Here is an 18,841-nt window from a genome sequence, read left to right on the forward strand (position 1 = left end):
AGAAGATGCAGATCCACTAACATAGAATGCAAGAACAAATGTTAGGCTCTACCCTATGCTGTTTTGCTATCAAAAATAACTCTGATTTCAAATTTTCTGAATGCAAAACTATATAAAAAATCATCTTTAAATGTTATACTTTTAATTAAGACAATAATATTATTATTAATACTTATATCTGCCAAGCAAATGGGACGTGATCCAAGGCCTACTAAAGTCACAAAGCATCTTTTCAACAATTTGTTTTGAACGAGGTTGTTCATTCCTATTCTCAGTTTTTGCAGAAAAGAACCCCTCTCGTTTCCCCTTGGCTGAGTGCACGGCAGCAAATGAACAACCATTATTCCCAATGCTGTACTAATATCTGTTGACAGTGTTGGTACAGAAATAGTCATGTTTTGGCATGACAGGACTAGGTAGTAATTAAGTTGATATTTTTGTTCCTATTAAACAAAATGAGCCATGCCAGTGTTGGCTCAGTTTGAAACATGGTGGAGAAAAATCAGTGCGTGTCAAATGGAATAAGACAGCATCTATGAGGGAAATTTTTTCATGTTTTCAAAAGAGAAGAAAAAGTGAGGAGGCAGAAAAAAGCAAATACTATTCTAAAAATTCTCATAGCAAAGTCCACTTTCTTTAAATGCTGCTTACTTTTGTCATATATTTTTTCAAGGAAAAAATAGGAAAAAGTTACGTCATCTGATATTGATGGGCTGCTGGGCACTGGATACTGGATCCTATCTGCTGGGATGGGAAATCTTTACACAGGCAGTTTGCATTGTCAACAGTCAGTAACTTAAAAAAACAAACTCCTAAGACCTGTCAACTGGCTTCTACTTCAGTAAAAGGAAAAATTAAGACACATTTTATGTCCTCTTTGTATCTCACAGGGTCTTTCTTTTTCTTTATGAAGTAAAATAACAGTTAATAATGTAAATAATAATGATTTCCTTGGTAATATTATTTACCTCTCCCACCCAGAAAGGAGTACCAAAAGGATTTGGTAATACTTATACCAGCCATAGCAACACCCTTTCTCCTGAAGCATACAGATGCCTTCTATATTTTCTTTTAGAAGATAACTTCTGAGAGACAGTCTAGGAATGAGAAAGCAGTGGCAGAAGATTGGTCAAATGGGCCTGCCCAGCTCAGCGTGCAGTCACACAACAAGTTTAAGCCAACTGAAAAGGGTTCTTCTGCTCCCCATTGAGGACAAAATCTCATCCTTAGGGAGGTGCAGGAAGAGCTGCAGGGACAGAAGGAGCTGGTTGAAAACCAGTTTCCTCTTCCAAGGGGGTTCATTTTCTGCTGGATCTGACCTACTGTAGAGCAGCCAAAGAGATGAGGGTAATGGTAAGGAGGTTGCTTTTCAAAGGCAGCTTTCTTTAGGGTGGCTTTTACAGGTACTCAACCTGATGCTACTGTCTGCTTCAGGATCTCATGTGGCCTCTGTCACCCCAGGGTCGGCAACAAAAGATGAAAAGAGTGTGATAAATGACTGCAGGGGTTAGATGACGGGTGAACCCAGAAACATGCTTCATGGGTTGGAAGGTTGCGGTCACTGTGAGGATGTACCAGACCTCTGCAACAGGTAGAACAGCTCCACAGTGGGATATGTACACTGCAAGCAAAAATATTCCCAGAAGGATGGAGTCGGAACAACATATTGGAGAGAGGCTGCTTTCCATGACTATAAACAAGGGAACTGCTGTGGTGCTGAAAGCTGTAACCAAAGCCAAAACTATTACAGTGACATGAATCATTGGCAAAAGGCCACAGAAAAAGGTTTGGTGGCATCAGGGCACTGTGAAAACAAAGCCAAGAATGAAGTTCTGCCCAATTTCTGCTTCATTTGGGCTCCTTTCCTACATCTACTGTTGCTCTTAGACCTTTGTTATTCTGCAGTAACCATCCTGTTCTTGGAAAGCACTTAGAAAGTTGCTTTTGAATGCTTTTGCAGAATAAACTAAAAAGAAAACACAATCAGTAAAAATATATCTTGGTATGCCGAGAGATATATACCTTTCTATGAATGCTTGGTATAAAAATTATTAGTATCTAAGATAAAAAGGGACCATAAATCCATCTTGTTTTAAACAGCAAATGATGTTCAGTCCTAAGGATTTTGTGGAGAAGCAGGACAGTGTAGCAATAAATGATGAGGAAGGTAGTAACAAGTTACATACCAGCTTGTGTTCATTGCAGTTCCCTCACAGACTTTGCATGGCTGAGAAAATTGTAAGCAGATTTGGTAGCAGATTGATAGATACTTCTGACTGATTAGAAAAAAAAAAAATCTGCTATACTGGGGAAGGATAAGAGTAAATTCAATCCTTTCAACACTAAAGAACAAAACAATTATTCATGGGGACAGAGGATACTAAAGACACACTTGTTCTGGACCTTTTTGTTCGATTTAGACAAGGATTTTTATTTTTATTTTTATTTACGATGCAGGTATCTTTTCTGGAATGTGGTTGCTTTGTAGAGTCTCATGTTGTTTGGAAGAATCTTACCTCTCTGATAAATACTGTCATTATGCAGTTATTTATCCCTTTACCATTAGGGCATCCTCTTTGATTAGAATTTTTATGGATTTACTTACAAAAAATATTACACCGTGTTGCTTTAGATGTATGCCTTTGACAATCAGATAAAATACCCTTATTCACATTCAGCTTAGTTGTTTAGCTAGTCAGTTTGTATCAATCACTTGCTCACTTTCTTTCTGAGCTCTTAGATGAGTTATCAAGGAACAAATATGTCTTTGCATGCTTTGTATGTCTTTCCTTCCTCTCAAAAATGGACAATATTATGTATGGATATCTCCAGTTCCATTTTATCCAAAACTCTGCTTGATGGTGCGAGAAATAAGATAATGACAGACCTATCTGAAATGTATGGAACTTTTTTCCTATGGTAAGAAGCAGATTGTTTAAGCAGAATTTAGGGGAAAGAAAAAAGTCTCTGTAGGCACTTGCATTTTTTCCTCTTGGGTCATGCATTGAAGAAATCCTCAGATATCACTGCAAGCTTTACAATGCATTTAATTTTGTTAGAAAATTACCAGTAATTTCCTTCAGGTCTCATTTTCCCTGAAATATCACAATCTCACACACAAATTGGATTCAGTCACCAGAAAGACATTTTATTTATCAAGATCTTAACTGAGTTTGAAGCAAGAGAAAGAATATACACCCCTTTTATTCCAGATAGTGGAGAAGTATAAGAGAACACATATCCAAGGGTATTGAATTTCTAGGTCAGTGTGTTTGTTTTCATATCAAATTGTTAGAAGTGACAGGTGTCTTCCACCCCTTAAGCTTCGTATAACAGGCCTCTCTGCAGTGCGCTCCAAGGCATACGGATGACAAATCTTTCTCTATTGCAGATAAGCCAGGAGAAAAGTGCATCCAAGGGAGGGAGGGCCACCCAAAGTGCCTCACATCAGCTTCATCTCTCAGAAAAGAGCCATTCCACATGGTTAGTGTTAACTAGCAGAGGAGCCAGGACATTGCTGGAAAACAAAGCAGGCTGCATACAGCAGACTAGGAATGAGAACATGGAACAGGGCTATGTTTTGGGGATAAATGTCTTGCAGCTGTTAAGTAAGGCATCTCTCTAGCCAGGGCTGATGAATTCTGCAGCACAGAACTGCAGAACAGAGGGCTTCGCCCAACAGACGATCCGTCTGTCTTGTGACACTTTTAGAAAATGTAATGTCTTTTTTGAATGCTTTTCTTATTTTGTGTTTCATGCTGTCCCTAATATACAATTATTGGTGCATGTCATGAGATCCTTCCTCCAACTGTCATTATTCATTTAAAAAAAGATCAAAGATCAACGATCTTTAATTGCAAAGTCTGCTCTTGTTCATATATTATATAAAGCTGAAATGTGCAGGGAAAGGTCATAAAATAATGCCTTCCGTATATAGACTTTGGTGAGACAATTTCTAATCATTTAGATTATTGAGGATTTAGCCATTTATATTAACTATTTCTATAGAAAAGAATGGACTTTTACATATCTGGATGTAGATGCACTTTTATTTTGCGGGACCATGCCTTATGTACATATGACTGTATACATATATATGCACATGCACGCACATCTACCAGCATGCATATATATTTCATAATTGAAAGTGCAAGTAAATAAACCTTCTAGACACACAGTTACACACTGACTGCAAACACCACTATCTATTTGCTAATTCCTAGTACCTAGTAAATAAATTAAAAAAAATACAGTACATTTATGAATTCAAGCAGAAACTTCCAGCCCTGTAAGAATACAGGCCCCAAAAGCCATTTGGTGGCTATGTTTTGCTGTTCACAGTTTGTCTTAGATCTATTTGGCAAGTGAAATCTACTGAAATTTATTCTTCTATTCTTTTGCTAAATTTATAAGAGACTGGATGGCTTCAGGAATGTAAGACAGGACATAACAATTTTATCCACATGATATGTTATTGGCCTATTCTGTGCATTTGCAGGGTCTGATTATTTATGCTGCTTAAAATTAAGCAGTGCACAAGTCCAGTACAGAAGGTGGATAGGAAGCTGGTCAAAAGATGGTGTTTCTATCCTTTGAATACTGCATTTTGCAATTCATTTTTTGCTTGTGCATTATTATGATTTATGACTACTACCCACATAAAGGGGGAAAATGCTACAGAAAATAATAAGTTAATGGTTTCAGATTCATAATTTGTAAAATGGAGCAATTATCCTGGAGACTACACACACTGTAGAATTGGGTAGCAGGAGCTCTCTGCGGCCAGGTGGCAGAACATCCCTGCCTCATGATGGAGAAGCCTCATAATGTCTCATCAACACCTGCTTAGAGATGGGAGATCCTGAGGTGTCAGGACTAGACATTTCTAGTCTAGGCCTAGATTTTTCCAAATGGATACAAAAATTCAGCCACTCTTTTAGTCCTTATGGATGTTGATGTGTAGACACACTGGCAGGGGAGTGAGAGGAAGTCATCTAACTTCTGCTCACGGAGGATTTCAGGGTGTAGAGTTCTGATTTTTTTTTCCTCTTCAGTGGATTTACAATGAAAAAACCACTGCAATGTAAGCGTTGAGTTGAGCAATGATAGCTCTTGCAGCTGAGCTTTGGTGCGTATCCGTGCATGCAGAACTTGGGACGTGTGGGTGTACATTTTTCTCTGGCCAAGGCTGCAGGAGGAATGCAGTGATTGTTTTAAGTTATAGTAAGATATCAGAACCCTAACTACACAATATGACCTTGACTCAAAGGTAGTTACAAGCCTGCTATATTGGAATAATTCCAGAAATGGCTCTGCAAGTTTTTAGAAAAACTGGGGACAAAATGTAATACATCAATTCTGCTTATGATAAGCAATTCAGGGCCCTGAGAGGGCCTCTAAAGAACAACTTCTAGCACTGATGGATTGCTTGTACATTATCCCTAGTGATTACTGAAAACTGCATCCAGACAAACACTTTCACTCTGATTGAACATATGAGGTGTAGACTTTGATCCAAATGAATTAAATGACCACTCTGCAACACTTTTCCAACTAGGCACATCATTAACTGCAGGCAGAAGACAACGTGAGCAGGCGCTGAATTTGTGACCCATGTACAAGGAGGAAGTCAAAAGATCCGTGTCACCAACACAAATGCAAACTGATCCATTGGTTATATAAGATCCCTTCTATTTGCACTTTAAAGAGACTAATATTAAATAAATATAAATTTTCTTCCAATTTTATGACAGTGAAGGCACAGAGAAAGAGAAGAGTAAGAGTTGAGAATTAGTATCCGGGACCAGGAAAAGCTGCTTCTGCATGTTTCTCCTTGATATACCACCCTAGGAGCCCAGCTAATGAGGGGCATCCAAATGGCCAGGAGCCCTGGCATCACCACCTCTGAAAGTTCATCCACTGACCCCAAAAGCAACTGTCTTCCTGCGTTGAGTTGGCAATGTTGAGTGCAACATCAGGCATTTCTTTATGTCCTTTTCTCCCTCGCTGCCCTATGAGCCTGTGCCAGAGTAGCACCCGGCCACTCTTGCTCTTCCTTCCCTGGTGGGCGTGTGGGAACAGCTCAGCATTTCCCCTGTTCATGTGCAGGTCTCAACCCCCCGTGGCCTCAGCAGTTCAAGCACACCTCTGCACATTTCCAGTGTGCTCCTTACCCATGTGAGGCTGTGACTCAGAGCTCAGCAGCTTCACAGCAACCCTGAGGTCATTCAGTGTGGGACCTTCCACAAGTGCTGTACTGACAGTTGATATGGTGTGCCTCCCTGCAAACCCCTGCTCAGTCCAAAGCCATCACACCTCTTCCTTCTCCATCCCATCTCAAGTCTGTCTTTCTGTTGTGCTTTGATTTATCATGCTTAAACTTAAGCTCTGAACTGAAGTACCCAGATTTGAAACTGGACTAAATTAGTGCATGCATTAGAAAACCACTGACACCAGTGACTGCATGGAGCTATTTCCAATTTATTTTACTGGTTATTTTTAACATTCAAGCAATGGCCTGACTTTAACCAAATACTATGTCTATTTGAGCTAAGTTAGCTAGAGGAGCACAGCAAGAGTGCCATGAGAATGTGCTGCTCAGCAATGCAGTGGCAGGCAGAAAGTCAGCTGCCCTCTTGATTTTTCCTGTTAAATCACATTTCTACTCATAGACTAATCTGTTCTTCAAATTGACAAGTAAGGCCCCAGTTTGCAAATAATATGTGCCAACCTTCTCCTATCATGTTAGTTCCATCTTCATACAAACTACAGATACTTTCAGAAGAAACAGCTGTTTCTGTGCGAGAGCTGCAGCCCTTGGATTTCTGACAATTTCAGGTCTCTCATTCCTTTTTCTCTCCTTCTATGATCTGTTAATTAAACAGAGGCTAGGTAGAGAATGAAGAAAGAAAGTGTTGTCAACTAAGTTATCACATACCACTTTGCCTTTCTGCTGTAGATTCAGTTGCCACTTGAAGCTCTTTAAAAGAGAAAAAGCTTCTTGCCTTTTTTTTTTTCTTTTCTTTCTTTCTCTCTCTCTTTTTTTTTTTTTTCCTGTTTTTGTCCCCAGCAAGAGGACAAGCATCATAGATGATTATTTTAAAAAAACTAAATTTTTTTTTTTTTGGATATGTGGATATGCCGTTAGAATGATTGTGTCTGAAGGAGGATATAAGGGAGAGATGGTTTGACTAAAAGAAATGGAAGAAATATAGGCACTACGTAATACAAAGATGTTTCCTTCCAGAATGGGTCTACTGCAAAATGTAGGAGGTAATTTCTAAAAAGTACATAAAACCACTCGGAACCCCTCTGAGGATTCTTTTTGCTAAATTTACTGCCCACTGAAAGGAGAGAGGGAAAATGGCTCTCTGCAAAGTAGAGGGAGTCTGGGTTGTAAGGTACCCAAGAACAAAGTTCCAGAATGTACTTCTGTACAACATTGAACTTTGTTATTCATTTCAAATACTGTAAATGAGTATGGAAATTGTTGTATTGCTGACTGAAGCTAACTTTGTCTGATCACACACTACATACAGTTTTGATATTCCTTTCCTTAGGTCATGAAACAAAAAGACCTGAAGAATGATACAAAAAGAGAGATGATTTTATTCTAAAATTAATAACATTATTAATAAGTATTAAAGAGAAATTGAAGTCCAATCTCTTCGTTAGTTCTGTTAAATATTTGAAATTTCAGCCACAAAATTTTTAGTTTTGAACAAGTAAATGAAATGTAGTCTTCAGTTAGGTAACCAGCTTGCACAGATTTAACTGTCCAATGAGACTGTTCAGCTACAGTGGATGCAGTTATATTAGCTTTTTAGTTTGAATCATGATTACTCTTTATAAGTGCATTCCTTGCCTGCTTTAAGTTAGTGTACTGGTTCATCCTGTGGTGTTGGCTGTGGGTGCACAAACTGTATCCCTTTGAGTGGAAGCTGTACTGGAAAAAGTACCTCGGGACCACATCCATTGCAACCCCGGAACTCGTGGGTATTGGTGCTCAGGACCAGGGGAGAGCTGTGAAATGCACAACTGGTTTGCTCTGCAAATCCTCCCCTGTGGTTCCATACTTCTAGCTAATGAATTCTTTGATAAATATATGGGGAGTGGAGGTCTCCAGAGGGAGATCCCTCTCTGCATCAGCCAAGACACCACAGCCAAGACACTACTGGTAAGATTTTTTTCGGGAGGTTTTCAGAGCCACCTTCTACACTGTCTAGATAAGGAATATATGCTGTGAGTTAAATCAATACCTAAAATCTAGGTGCAAGCTGTGAAGTAGACATCAGCTTCCTTACTGACTGAGTACTGGCAGCCCTGCTTTTGAACTCCTTTAAATCAATTAATTATCTTGAGCAGCCATGTAGATTGACCATTTTCTTAAAAATATTAATATGTTGATTTGCCCCCTAACTTCTCTTTTATGTGTACATCAGATCAGTATTACTGCTGAGATTCTTCTCGTTTTTAAATAAAAAAGTCACAAGGTAGAAAATCCTTTAGCATGTATTGATGGTCATAAAATAAAACCCTTTTCAGAAGCTGCCTTTCAAAGACAAAATTTCAATCTATACTTATGTTTAATCCAAAAAGTTTTAAATATATTGCATTATTAAAGTGGTCCTCATATGATCTCTATATTTGTAGTGTCCTACTTCTCTCTCTCTCTTTTTCTTATGTATACTTATAAATATTTTATTGAAAACAGATGGTCTGGTAAAGTTATTATCCACTAAAGAAGCAGAACATTAAACAGAATGGGTCATATTATTCTCTAACTTATGTTCATAAAGTAATTCTATTAACATTAAAGTGGGCACTCAAAACGGTAGGCTTTACCTCTACGTGTTGAAGAGAGTTACGCACACACAGCCCAAAAAATTATTGTTAAATAAAAAAAAGATGGGAAGTGAAAGTAATGTTTCAAATTATTATTTTTCCAAATCTGTAACTCTTAAAGAAGTGCTATAAATTTAAGGAATAAAAACTTTGAGTACATCACCATATACTACCTCAAAATACAATAGTTAGTTCTTTGCTGTAATATCAAATGTCTTGATATTAAAAACTCTGCCTTGTTATTACAAGCCTACCTAGAGCATCGTAGAAAAGCCATCAACATCAAAACCTTAGTCTAATAGTGTCCTATTTGAAATTTTTTTTTTTTTGCACCGTATCTAAAACCAGAAACTTTTTTGTTTGTTTGTTTGTTTTCCCTACGCTGCTTTCGTCACTACAGAAAAAATCAATTGTGCCATGGAAGTTCATGACAAAACATTGTTCTTTTAAACCAAAAGGCTTCTCACTGTGTACTTATTGCAGCACAGAGACAAATGGGAATAGCTTTTTCAACTGGAATATTTTGAGTATTTTATTATAATGTTAGAAGTTGAACAATTTCATTTTTTCATCCTTTTAAACTTTCAGTTTAAACAAATTTTAAACATATTTTTAATTATTATTTTTATACTTAAGTATTTTTCTCTCTTTTAAGGGGAAAAATGTACGAGATGATACTAGTGTACCTCCTCCTAAGATCAGGGAAATAACACTATGTGTATATATTCTGAGCTATCTATTGAGCTGGAAGAACATGTATTGCCACTACTCCTGTTTGTTTGTATTTTTGATATATATCATTATCAAGTTCAGCTTTTTAAAGTATGTATGGCAGCCATTTTGGATTTTGAATCAGACATATTGTTCACAATTTACCTCTGTGCTGACCCCACACATATTAAACAGCTGAGACCACAGTTTAATCTGTCTGCAAGTCATTTTTTACAGTCTCACACAGAAGCATTTTTCTAACTTCAGATTTTAAACTTTAAAATAGGTTGTTATATGTTAAGATGTTCGTATATTATTTTGTAATATAAAAGAAAATCTTGATGATAAAAAGTAACCTATAAGCATTTTAAATTTGCTTTTTAAATGCAAACTAACAAACGTAATTCTTGCAATATTTTTAATCTCTTTCATTTAATGCTGATTATTTAAATGCATTGCACTAGCATTCCTCAGAATTTTACAAGCAAGAAGTGCATAAAACTTTTAAAGGAAGGGCAATTTCTCTGCAAAATATGGATTTTTGTGTCATTGAAAATGCTTTACAAGCTCTCTCAAACCATCATTGCTGGAGAAAAATCTGTTGTTAGTGTCAATGCCGACATATTAAAGACTCACAACATTGACTTCTGGGAGGGAGCTTGTAAATGCAGATATATAATAGATGATGTGATGGGAATTGGTGATGTCTGTTTGCATGTATGTGTATAGTAGTAGGGCTGGGATTTTTTTTTTCATTTTAGTTGGAATGCAAGTAAATAATATGGAGAAATTATAATGGTTACTGTTATAATTTAAATTGAAGTCTGAAGTGAACATTGCTCCATGAAAGAAATTTTTGAAGGATGAATGGAGTAGACAGTCCTCTGTAAAAAGAGGATAATTTGCAAAAAGCTGGTCTATCTAACCAAAGGAATCTGCCTACAATAGAGATATTTTTCTATCTTTAAAATGATGCCATTTGAAGCTCTTCTGCATACAGTTGTTTGAACTACTTGGCTCTGTACTTCCTCTTTGTTTACTCACTCATAAGCAAAAATAGTAATTTATATAAACATGCAATCATGTTTTTCTACTGAAATATTTGCATGCAAATGGTTTTGACTCTTTCACTTTGAAAAATACTGTGAAAGTTCTTTGGGGTGAAAAGGAGCTAACAAGGAATTCTTTCTTGAACTAGCACTTTATGAAAAGGACAGGCCAACTTTTTTGAAAAAACTCACAGTGAATAAATAATAATAGCATTACTTTGTTTGGCATAGAGGATTTCCTATTAGATGTCAAAATGACAAGTAGCACAATGGGAGAGCACCAAGAAAGCAGGATAAGAGACAAGCTCTGAACTACTATCAGAAACAAGCTACAAAGGGCTGTTCTGCATGGCTGAACAGGAAGAGGAGAAATTTCTTGTAATAATTCGGGCAAAACTGCATGAAAGAAGACTAGTAATTTTGTGTATGGAGAAAGTGAGCGGTTAAGATAGTCTGGCTGGGATTTCCTGAAGTCTGAGAACCTCAAGAGAGATTTAGTGGGAGTATCTTTTGACTGGGAGAAATTGTAAAGCAAGAAGAGAAAAACAGTTTTCAGGAGTGAGCACTCTAACCTACAGTACATTTACATTATAACAGCTGTAGATCTAATCCTAGAATAAAATTTGCCTCTGCTTAAATGATTAGGTAATCTCCTGTTGATTTCTAGAGAAACAGAATTTGAATTCTGGATAATATATTTGTGCAATAAACACAAAAGATTTCCATCCATATACCACAACTAACAACACAGGACTACTTTTATTTTTATTTTTTAATTATTATTTTTTAATTATTTTTTTGATCCTGGAGTTTATGCCAGGTAATTTAATACTATTTGTAAAATATGAAACTAATTAGTAGAATGAAATGTTCTTTATCTTGCAGTCACTACCTGTTTTATATGAGGTTAAAAAATACTGGTTAAAATCATAAAGTTATTTTATCTTGAAGTTTAATTATCACAAATCATTTAAAAATCTTTTCAGTGCAAATGTTCAGTGACATAACAGTGTACATTTTATAAGAGCAAGATAAGCAAAACCAAAAATAAATAATGCCACAGAGTACAACTTTTAATTACCTACTGTCATTTAAGCCATTCCCAGTTTCTCTTAATAGAAAGTTCATAATAAAACTCATGAAAAATTAAGATTAAAGATGTATTGCATTTAATTAACTATAGTTTCATTCCACAGTAATTTTTCTATGATTAAAAAGAAAAGACATTTTAGGAGAAAAAATGAAGAATCTATAGACTCATATATATTAAAATAATAATACTTTCCTATATTATTTTGCAGATATGGGCTTAAAAGCTTTTTCCAAATATTCTTTTTTAATAGCAAAACTGAAGCATAGAATTTCTACTTTACTACATTATAAGCCTGTTTTTGAAAAAATATATATATATATATTTCCCGTCTTTTAAAATTTCAAGTAAAATATACACACTGAGGGTCTCAGTCTACACACTCAATTTATGTTGAAGCTATCTGCTTAATTGTTCAGTTACTTCATGTTTGAAAGGTAACTCTCACAATCAGGTAAATCTAACGCTTTCGTTTTTTCCTTGCACAGGCTATGTTAAATGGCTGATGAAATACCAACATTTAAAAAATAAATATTCTCAAATGGATGCCCCATCCCTGAAAGTGTTCAAGGCCAGGTTGGATGGGGCTCTTGGTAACCTCATCTAGTGGGAGGTGTCCCTGCCTGTGGCAGGGGGGTTGGAACTGCATGATCATTAAGGTTCCTTCCAACCCAAACCATTCTCTGATTCTATGATTCTTTACTCATTGTTATGCAGCTTACTTTCGTACAGGAACAGTTAAGATAATTTGTACACACAAACTCCTCATCAAGTTTTTCTTCTATGTAAATGTTTTAACTTTACTCTAAAGCCAGTCTTCTTGACATTGGCAAAGTTTAAAACCAATACATTAATTTTAGTGGCAGAATGGAGAAAAGTACTAGTGCTTTTTTCCATTGGCCTTAAATCACTTGTATTGTCTTAGAGCATTTTACTTTTGCAACAACAAAAAAGAAATAATGTTGCTAGTATTAGAAAGAAAACCTAGCACTTTAGATATATAGTAAAAGCAATGAACTAAAATAACAAAGAACAATCTGCAAAAGGAAGAGACATATGAATCTCACAATGTGAGATTTACCTCTTTATTTATTGTCTTCCCTCAATTCACAGCCCAGATCCTGTCTAAAGTGTTTAAATTTATACTAACAATCACAGTGTGGTCTTTATATGTGTATAAAAGCGTTGCCAAATAAGGGAAACAAACAAACAAACAAACAAAGTCCACAAACAGATCCTGTTTAAGTTACATAGGAACATCAAAATTTAAAAAGTCTTTCATTCTTGGTGTCTATTAAAATGAAGGTTATGCAGTTTTGCTTAGAGGGAGATCTAGGGCATCCTCACAGGTCTGATGTGGGCAGACCCAAGCTCCCGCCATCAGAGCTCAGAAATGAAGATAGGGCAGACCAGCTTCATGCATTGCCATGTTAACACAGGCATGCAGCTCCTGGATTGGAGTACTCTATACTCAGTTTGCATCCTCAGGGAAGGCATGCTTATAGATGACTTTGTGTGGCATAGGTTCTACTCAGCTAAAGCATGTCACAATTTGTTACACATCACTCTGTCACTGAGGTGTGTGCTTGTTCATCTTGGCTTTTTTTTTTTTTTTCCAGACACATTTTAAAACTACCTCTAATTCTTATCTAATTCTTATGAAGGAGAAGTAAGCCTGATCTGAAACCAAGATGTTTCTCAGGTTCTGCGTCTTGCATCTGTAATCTGAGGGCTACATCCCACAGTTCCACCCCAAGAGAAACCTCAGGCTTGCAGTGGGTCCTCCTCCATTCCCTGGTTACATGGAAAGAAAATCAAAGATGTGGTCAAATGAGAGTCATGGGGCATTCCCACAGGTCCCCAGTCTGGATGACAAAGGATCTGAGACATCTGCTTGCACTGGTATGGTACAGATTTGTTCAAAGACCAGTGGATGTACGATGCAAAGCTCCTATGGCGCTGCACGGTGTGTTTGCATGCCACTGAAACTACAAGAATGTCCTTAGGGAGGACAAGTTAGGGCAGCTATTCTATAAAATGTATCTCAGCCAAATGCCTAGAAAATGGGACTTGGGGTTTATTCAGTATCATAGAATCATAGAATCATTTAGGTTGGAAAGTATCTACTAGATCATCAGTTCCAACCATCAACCTGACCTGCTGAATTTCATCACTAAACCCTCAGTGCTATGTCTACATCTCTTAAATACCTCCAGGGATGGGGACTCTACCACTTCCCTGGGCAGCCAGTTCCAAGGCTTGAGCACCTCTCCATGAAGAAATTCAGGTGAAAACCTCCTCTGGAGCAACCTGAGACCTTTCCCTTGTGTCATATCACTTGTCACCAGAGAAAAGAGACTGACCCTTTTTGTTGCAACCTCCTTTCAAGTAGTTTTAGAGAATGATAAAGTCTCCCCTCGGCCTCCTTTGCTCCAGACTAAACAATCACATGTATTTCAATAGGTGCTAACAAAAGTACTAAGTATGTTGTAACATTAACGTCTACTCTTTTCATCACACAAAGTCCTGCAAGAAATAAGAAACAAAAGTATATGAAGTTGTATACTGCTTACTTCCTTTTTTATATCAACACAGGATACTGATAAAGGTGTCTGTGTTTCACCTCACTTTAGTCACTTTGAGAAGCCCTCTGTTTCCAAACTCATTTGAGAACCACTGTTCAAACAAAACCATTTAACAGTCTTAACCACTGCAGTCTTGACATACAGCAGACTTCATAGAATCATAGAATCACAGAATGGTTTGAGTTGGAAGAGACCTTAAAGATTTTTTAATACCAACTCCCTGCCATGGGCAGGGACACCTCCCACCAGACCAGGTTTCTCAAAGCCCCATCCAACCTGGCTGTGAACACCTCCAAGGATGGAGCATCCAAGCTTCTCTGGGCAACCTGTTCCAGTGACTCATAGTGAAGAACTTCACCCTTTTCATCAAATGTTGTGTAGTAGTTTTATGATCTACACTAACATTCACTATTGTACAAGCTGAAACAAGTCACATCAGTATGGGACAACTAGAATTTGAACCCAGATTTTCTAGAGGTGAAGAGTTAAGGCATATTCCACAGTTCCATTTATGACTTCCTCTACAACTTCTTTCTGAGATAATATCAAAAGACTAGATAACATTAAGTGGAACCATTAATGTTGAATCCCAGCCAGAATAAATCAATCCGTAATTAATATTTTATAGGTTTACTTCACAGTTTAGTAATGTCATATTGTTCTCCATGATAACAGGCCACGGGGTCTCTTGTTCTGCACATGTACATGAGGATTAACATCATTGTTTCCCACTATTATTAGTGGAAGGAGCCATATGTATTCAAATAGCGTAGAAGTAGAAAACAGGATGGGGTATAATGGAAGAGTTAATAAGTTTCACACAAGTGAAAGCTGATACAGAAAGATTGTTTATTACTATATACAACACATATACAATGGCTACACTGATCTATATAACATTAAATAAACAAGTAGTTGGTTTAAGTTTTGTGGATGCTTAAGGTAGTTTTAGGAACTGTATCAGGACAGACCAATGTCTGACCAAACACACTATTCTCTGGCAGTGGCTAGTAGCAGATGTCATGGAAAGCATGAAAGAGAAGTCAGGCACATGCCAAAACACACCTGAGTTGCTGTACTGCCAAACAAGTATCTTTGTATTTGACTGCCCTAACCTGCTTTTTCTTTTGTGCATTTGCTTAACTCCTTTCTAAATGCATGTAAACTTTTCTGGCAATGACAACACCACCTGGCATTGAGATCTGAAGCTTAACCATGCAATGTGTGGAAAAACACTCCTTTTTGCTTATCTGCAATCTGCTACCTGTTGATTTCATCAGAGATTTCTCAGTTCTTGCATTATGAAAGACAGGAAATAAATTCTCTATGCATTTTCTCCTTGCTTGTCAGGGTTTTAGAGATCACTACAATTACTGCCTGGAATTGTCTTTGTTTGAAGCTGAAGAGTTTTAGTCCATACAGTCATTCCTATTATGGAGGAATTTCTATTTCTTTGTTCACTCTCTTTGTCCTGTTTTGTATCATATTTAGTTTTACTTAAGCCTTTTCAAGTTGGAGAAGCCAAAGCTTTACAGAGCATTTAACATCAGCCAATGTTACAGTTTTGATGTAGAGCTGAGTGATTTCATATGGGCTTCTGAACAAGTGTCTGCTTTAGTATACAGGTTGTAGAGGCAGTGTTATTATTTTTTTTTTGTATTTTGGTAACATTATAGGGCCAATTTATGTAAGTAGTTACAATTTGCATCTAAAAGCTTTTTGTTGCCTGTGCAACAAATTATAGGTTTGATGAAACACATCACACCTTGAGTGTGGTTCCATATTTTATATTATTGAAATATTGTTTAACTACATACTATCCAAAATATTTTCTCCTTTATAGCAGAGCTCTTAAGACCAGCTGTTTGTATTCTGAAGAGCTGTTCTGCTACCCAGGTTGATGGTAGTGAGGTTGTTGATAGTAGTGAGATGACAGAGTTATTCAGAAAATGCATGGTCATTACTCAGATATTTTCAGAGGATCTCTAATGTAACATTGGAAAACATGAATCTCAACTGTTTTTGGTTACCCTTGAAGGTGAAGGGACATAAAAGTGATAAAAACACAACTGTATTAGATTCTGTTTGATGTTTAAATCTAGCCTGAATGCTCTAAAGAATATCAGTGATTGTACTAACACAAAGACAGCCAGGACACAGTCAATTAGAATAGATAAGTTAACATGGGATATGACAGCACTCCAATGGGATGCTGTGAGATTGTTTTGGAAATGATATGCTACTTTGTGTTTCACCTTTATCTTTCTTTTGTCCAGAGAGCTTGTCTCATCTCACTTGAACCACTTCAAGTTCAGACTCTGCTGCAGAAGAATAAAACACAAAATTATCTGTGTCTAGTGAAAATAGCATATGCATCTTCACTTCTTCCATGTGAAGTTAAATGATCTTGCATTCTACAGGAGGTGCACGTTACATTACTTCCTCGACAGTTAAAGCAGATTTCTGTTCTAACTGATTTTGGTTTATACAGTTTTCAATGCCTTGTATACTCTCTCTCTCTCTCATTGGGACTAGTATAGCTATTAGGACAGCTAGAATAAGAGACCCTTGATTTAAACTCCAGGGAGTGGTGCCAGTTTGCAGGACACATACTCAGTTCCTTTAGCTGATCTGAGAGCACTGGAGAGCACAAGAACTGTTAGGGCACAGAAGTGGGTAAGCTTGATCGCAGAGGGAGAAAGAACTGGAAGGATGTGTGCCACAGCCAAGGTGACCGAGGTTCCAGACTTTGAACTGACTGATCAAAGAAACAGGTAGCAACTACTGACATTTCTATAACTGGTGTTAGCCTAACAATAGCAAAGATGAAGAGGTATGATACTTATACTGATGTGTTAAAAATAAAAATCTGAGGATGTCTTTATTAGACATTCTATTCCAAAACTGTTGTAAAACAAAAAAAGTGGTACTGAATTTTTAAAGTAAAATCATTTAAATATGCATCTTACTATACCCTATTTATTATTCATATAAAATGAACCTTAAAATACCATTAAATGATGCTCAGTAGTATCAGACATGATTATGATTAACTGAGACTGATTTACCACCCAAGATCCTCGCATTCAGATGTTTCATATTACCGTACTAATTTAATTAGAGTATTTATCTACCTGTTTCTAACATACAGCTCCAGAAAGATCAGTCTACAAACTCATGTTCCTATACTTTATCTACCAGCATAATTTAATTCTATTTAATAGCTATTCCTTCCTTTCTTTTTCCTTATCTTTTTTTTTTTTTTCTTTCTTTTAAGAATTAATCATTACTTCACATAAGATGTTCCACACTCCAAGCAGAAACCATTATGAAGTGCAATATTCAGATGCTGGCCTCAGCTGGACCATGCTCATGAGCACTTGAATCCTAGGGCTTGATTTAACCTCATCTCCAAATTATCAGATTATCCTGAAACAGATTTCTGCATCCAAGAAAAGATGACTTGTCATTCTGATGATGTTTAGTAGGATAATTTTACCAATACATTTCTTTGCATGGATGCTTTTATTTCTGAGTAATTTTTGAATTTCTCCTGCTTGGTGAGTTAGGCTCTTCCTACAATGTCAGTATAATTATCCTTCTACATTTCACCATAGAAGCAAATGCTAAGCTTCATTACCATTCTGCAATAAGTAAGTGATATTGTTTTTTCATGAATTTCCAAGATGCAGTGAAATGTATCTGTGTTTATTTAAGAGAAAGAAATAAGGAACAAAAAAACTTTTCAGACTTGGTTCTTTTGTGCAACGTAGCCTTTTTTTACCATTAGAATGTCTAGGAAAGTTGAGCAAGTGGGCTTGAGCATCTCCCTCAGAGTGCTGTAGTAGAAGATAATGTTATTACCCCTGTCCCCCCATAGACTGTACATTAAATGAAAAGTCCTCATCAAGTCAGTGAGAGACAATCACCTCTGCCCTATGCTTGCAGAAATCACACAATTTGTGAAATGTTTAGGGGTCTCGAATAGCTCTGAATTGCACTTGGTTAGCAATGTAATAAAAAAGGTCCAAGGGTGGTCCAAGCACATGTCCAACCTGTGATCTGTCTGCTTGAAAAAGAAGGAGTAAATCCGACCAACTGTCTGTAATGTTTTGAAAATGTTTAGGACTTTACATAGATTAAAATAATACTTAAGACCAAAATGCTGTCAAAGAAACTTCAGCAGGTCCCTTTTGGGATGCCTAAAATCTTTCATTTGCATTCAGCATTCCACATCTCCTCATGATGAACAGACAGTCTAACTAATGGGACTGTAGGATACCTTATAACCTTACTGTCAGCGAAACTCTATGTTTGATTGAAGACTGGCACTTTCACACCTGGTAAGATGCATAGAATCATGCTGGGTTGCAATTTGCACATCCATTCTCATTTGTTATTGTCTCTTTAATCTCCTTTCTTTACTTTTTCTTTAAATTAAGTATTAGGAGACTTTCTCAAAGATGAAAATTTTCTCTGTTTATTTCCCTAAAGATGAAAATGAGCCCTCAACAGTAATCTGCACTTAAATTTAGGAGAAATATGGCATTTCTAAAACACAA

At 36.7% G+C, this 18,841-nt stretch overlaps 1 protein-coding gene and 1 long non-coding RNA gene across 5 annotated transcripts in view; one reads left to right on the forward strand and one right to left on the reverse strand.

Annotated features, from left to right (window-relative positions):
* Nucleotides 1–18,841, reverse strand: part of GPC6 (glypican 6) — an 807,879-nt gene that overhangs the window by 87,377 nt on the left and 701,661 nt on the right. The gene's annotated exons all lie outside the window — the stretch shown is intronic.
* LOC308188347 overlaps nt 15,994–18,841 on the forward strand; it is a 107,802-nt gene continuing 104,954 nt past the window's right edge. For 2 of the 3 annotated variants that reach the window (XR_013945429.1, XR_013945430.1), the window contains exon 1: nt 15,994–17,053. This is a non-coding gene — a long non-coding RNA (uncharacterized lncRNA). The remainder of the gene's footprint in view (nt 17,054–18,841) is intronic. The other variant, XR_013945431.1, reaches the window with a different exon arrangement.

Source organism: Anser brachyrhynchus (genome assembly GCF_964034855.1).
Source record: "Anser brachyrhynchus genome assembly, chromosome: 1".
Taxonomy (NCBI): domain Eukaryota; kingdom Metazoa; phylum Chordata; class Aves; order Anseriformes; family Anatidae; genus Anser; species Anser brachyrhynchus.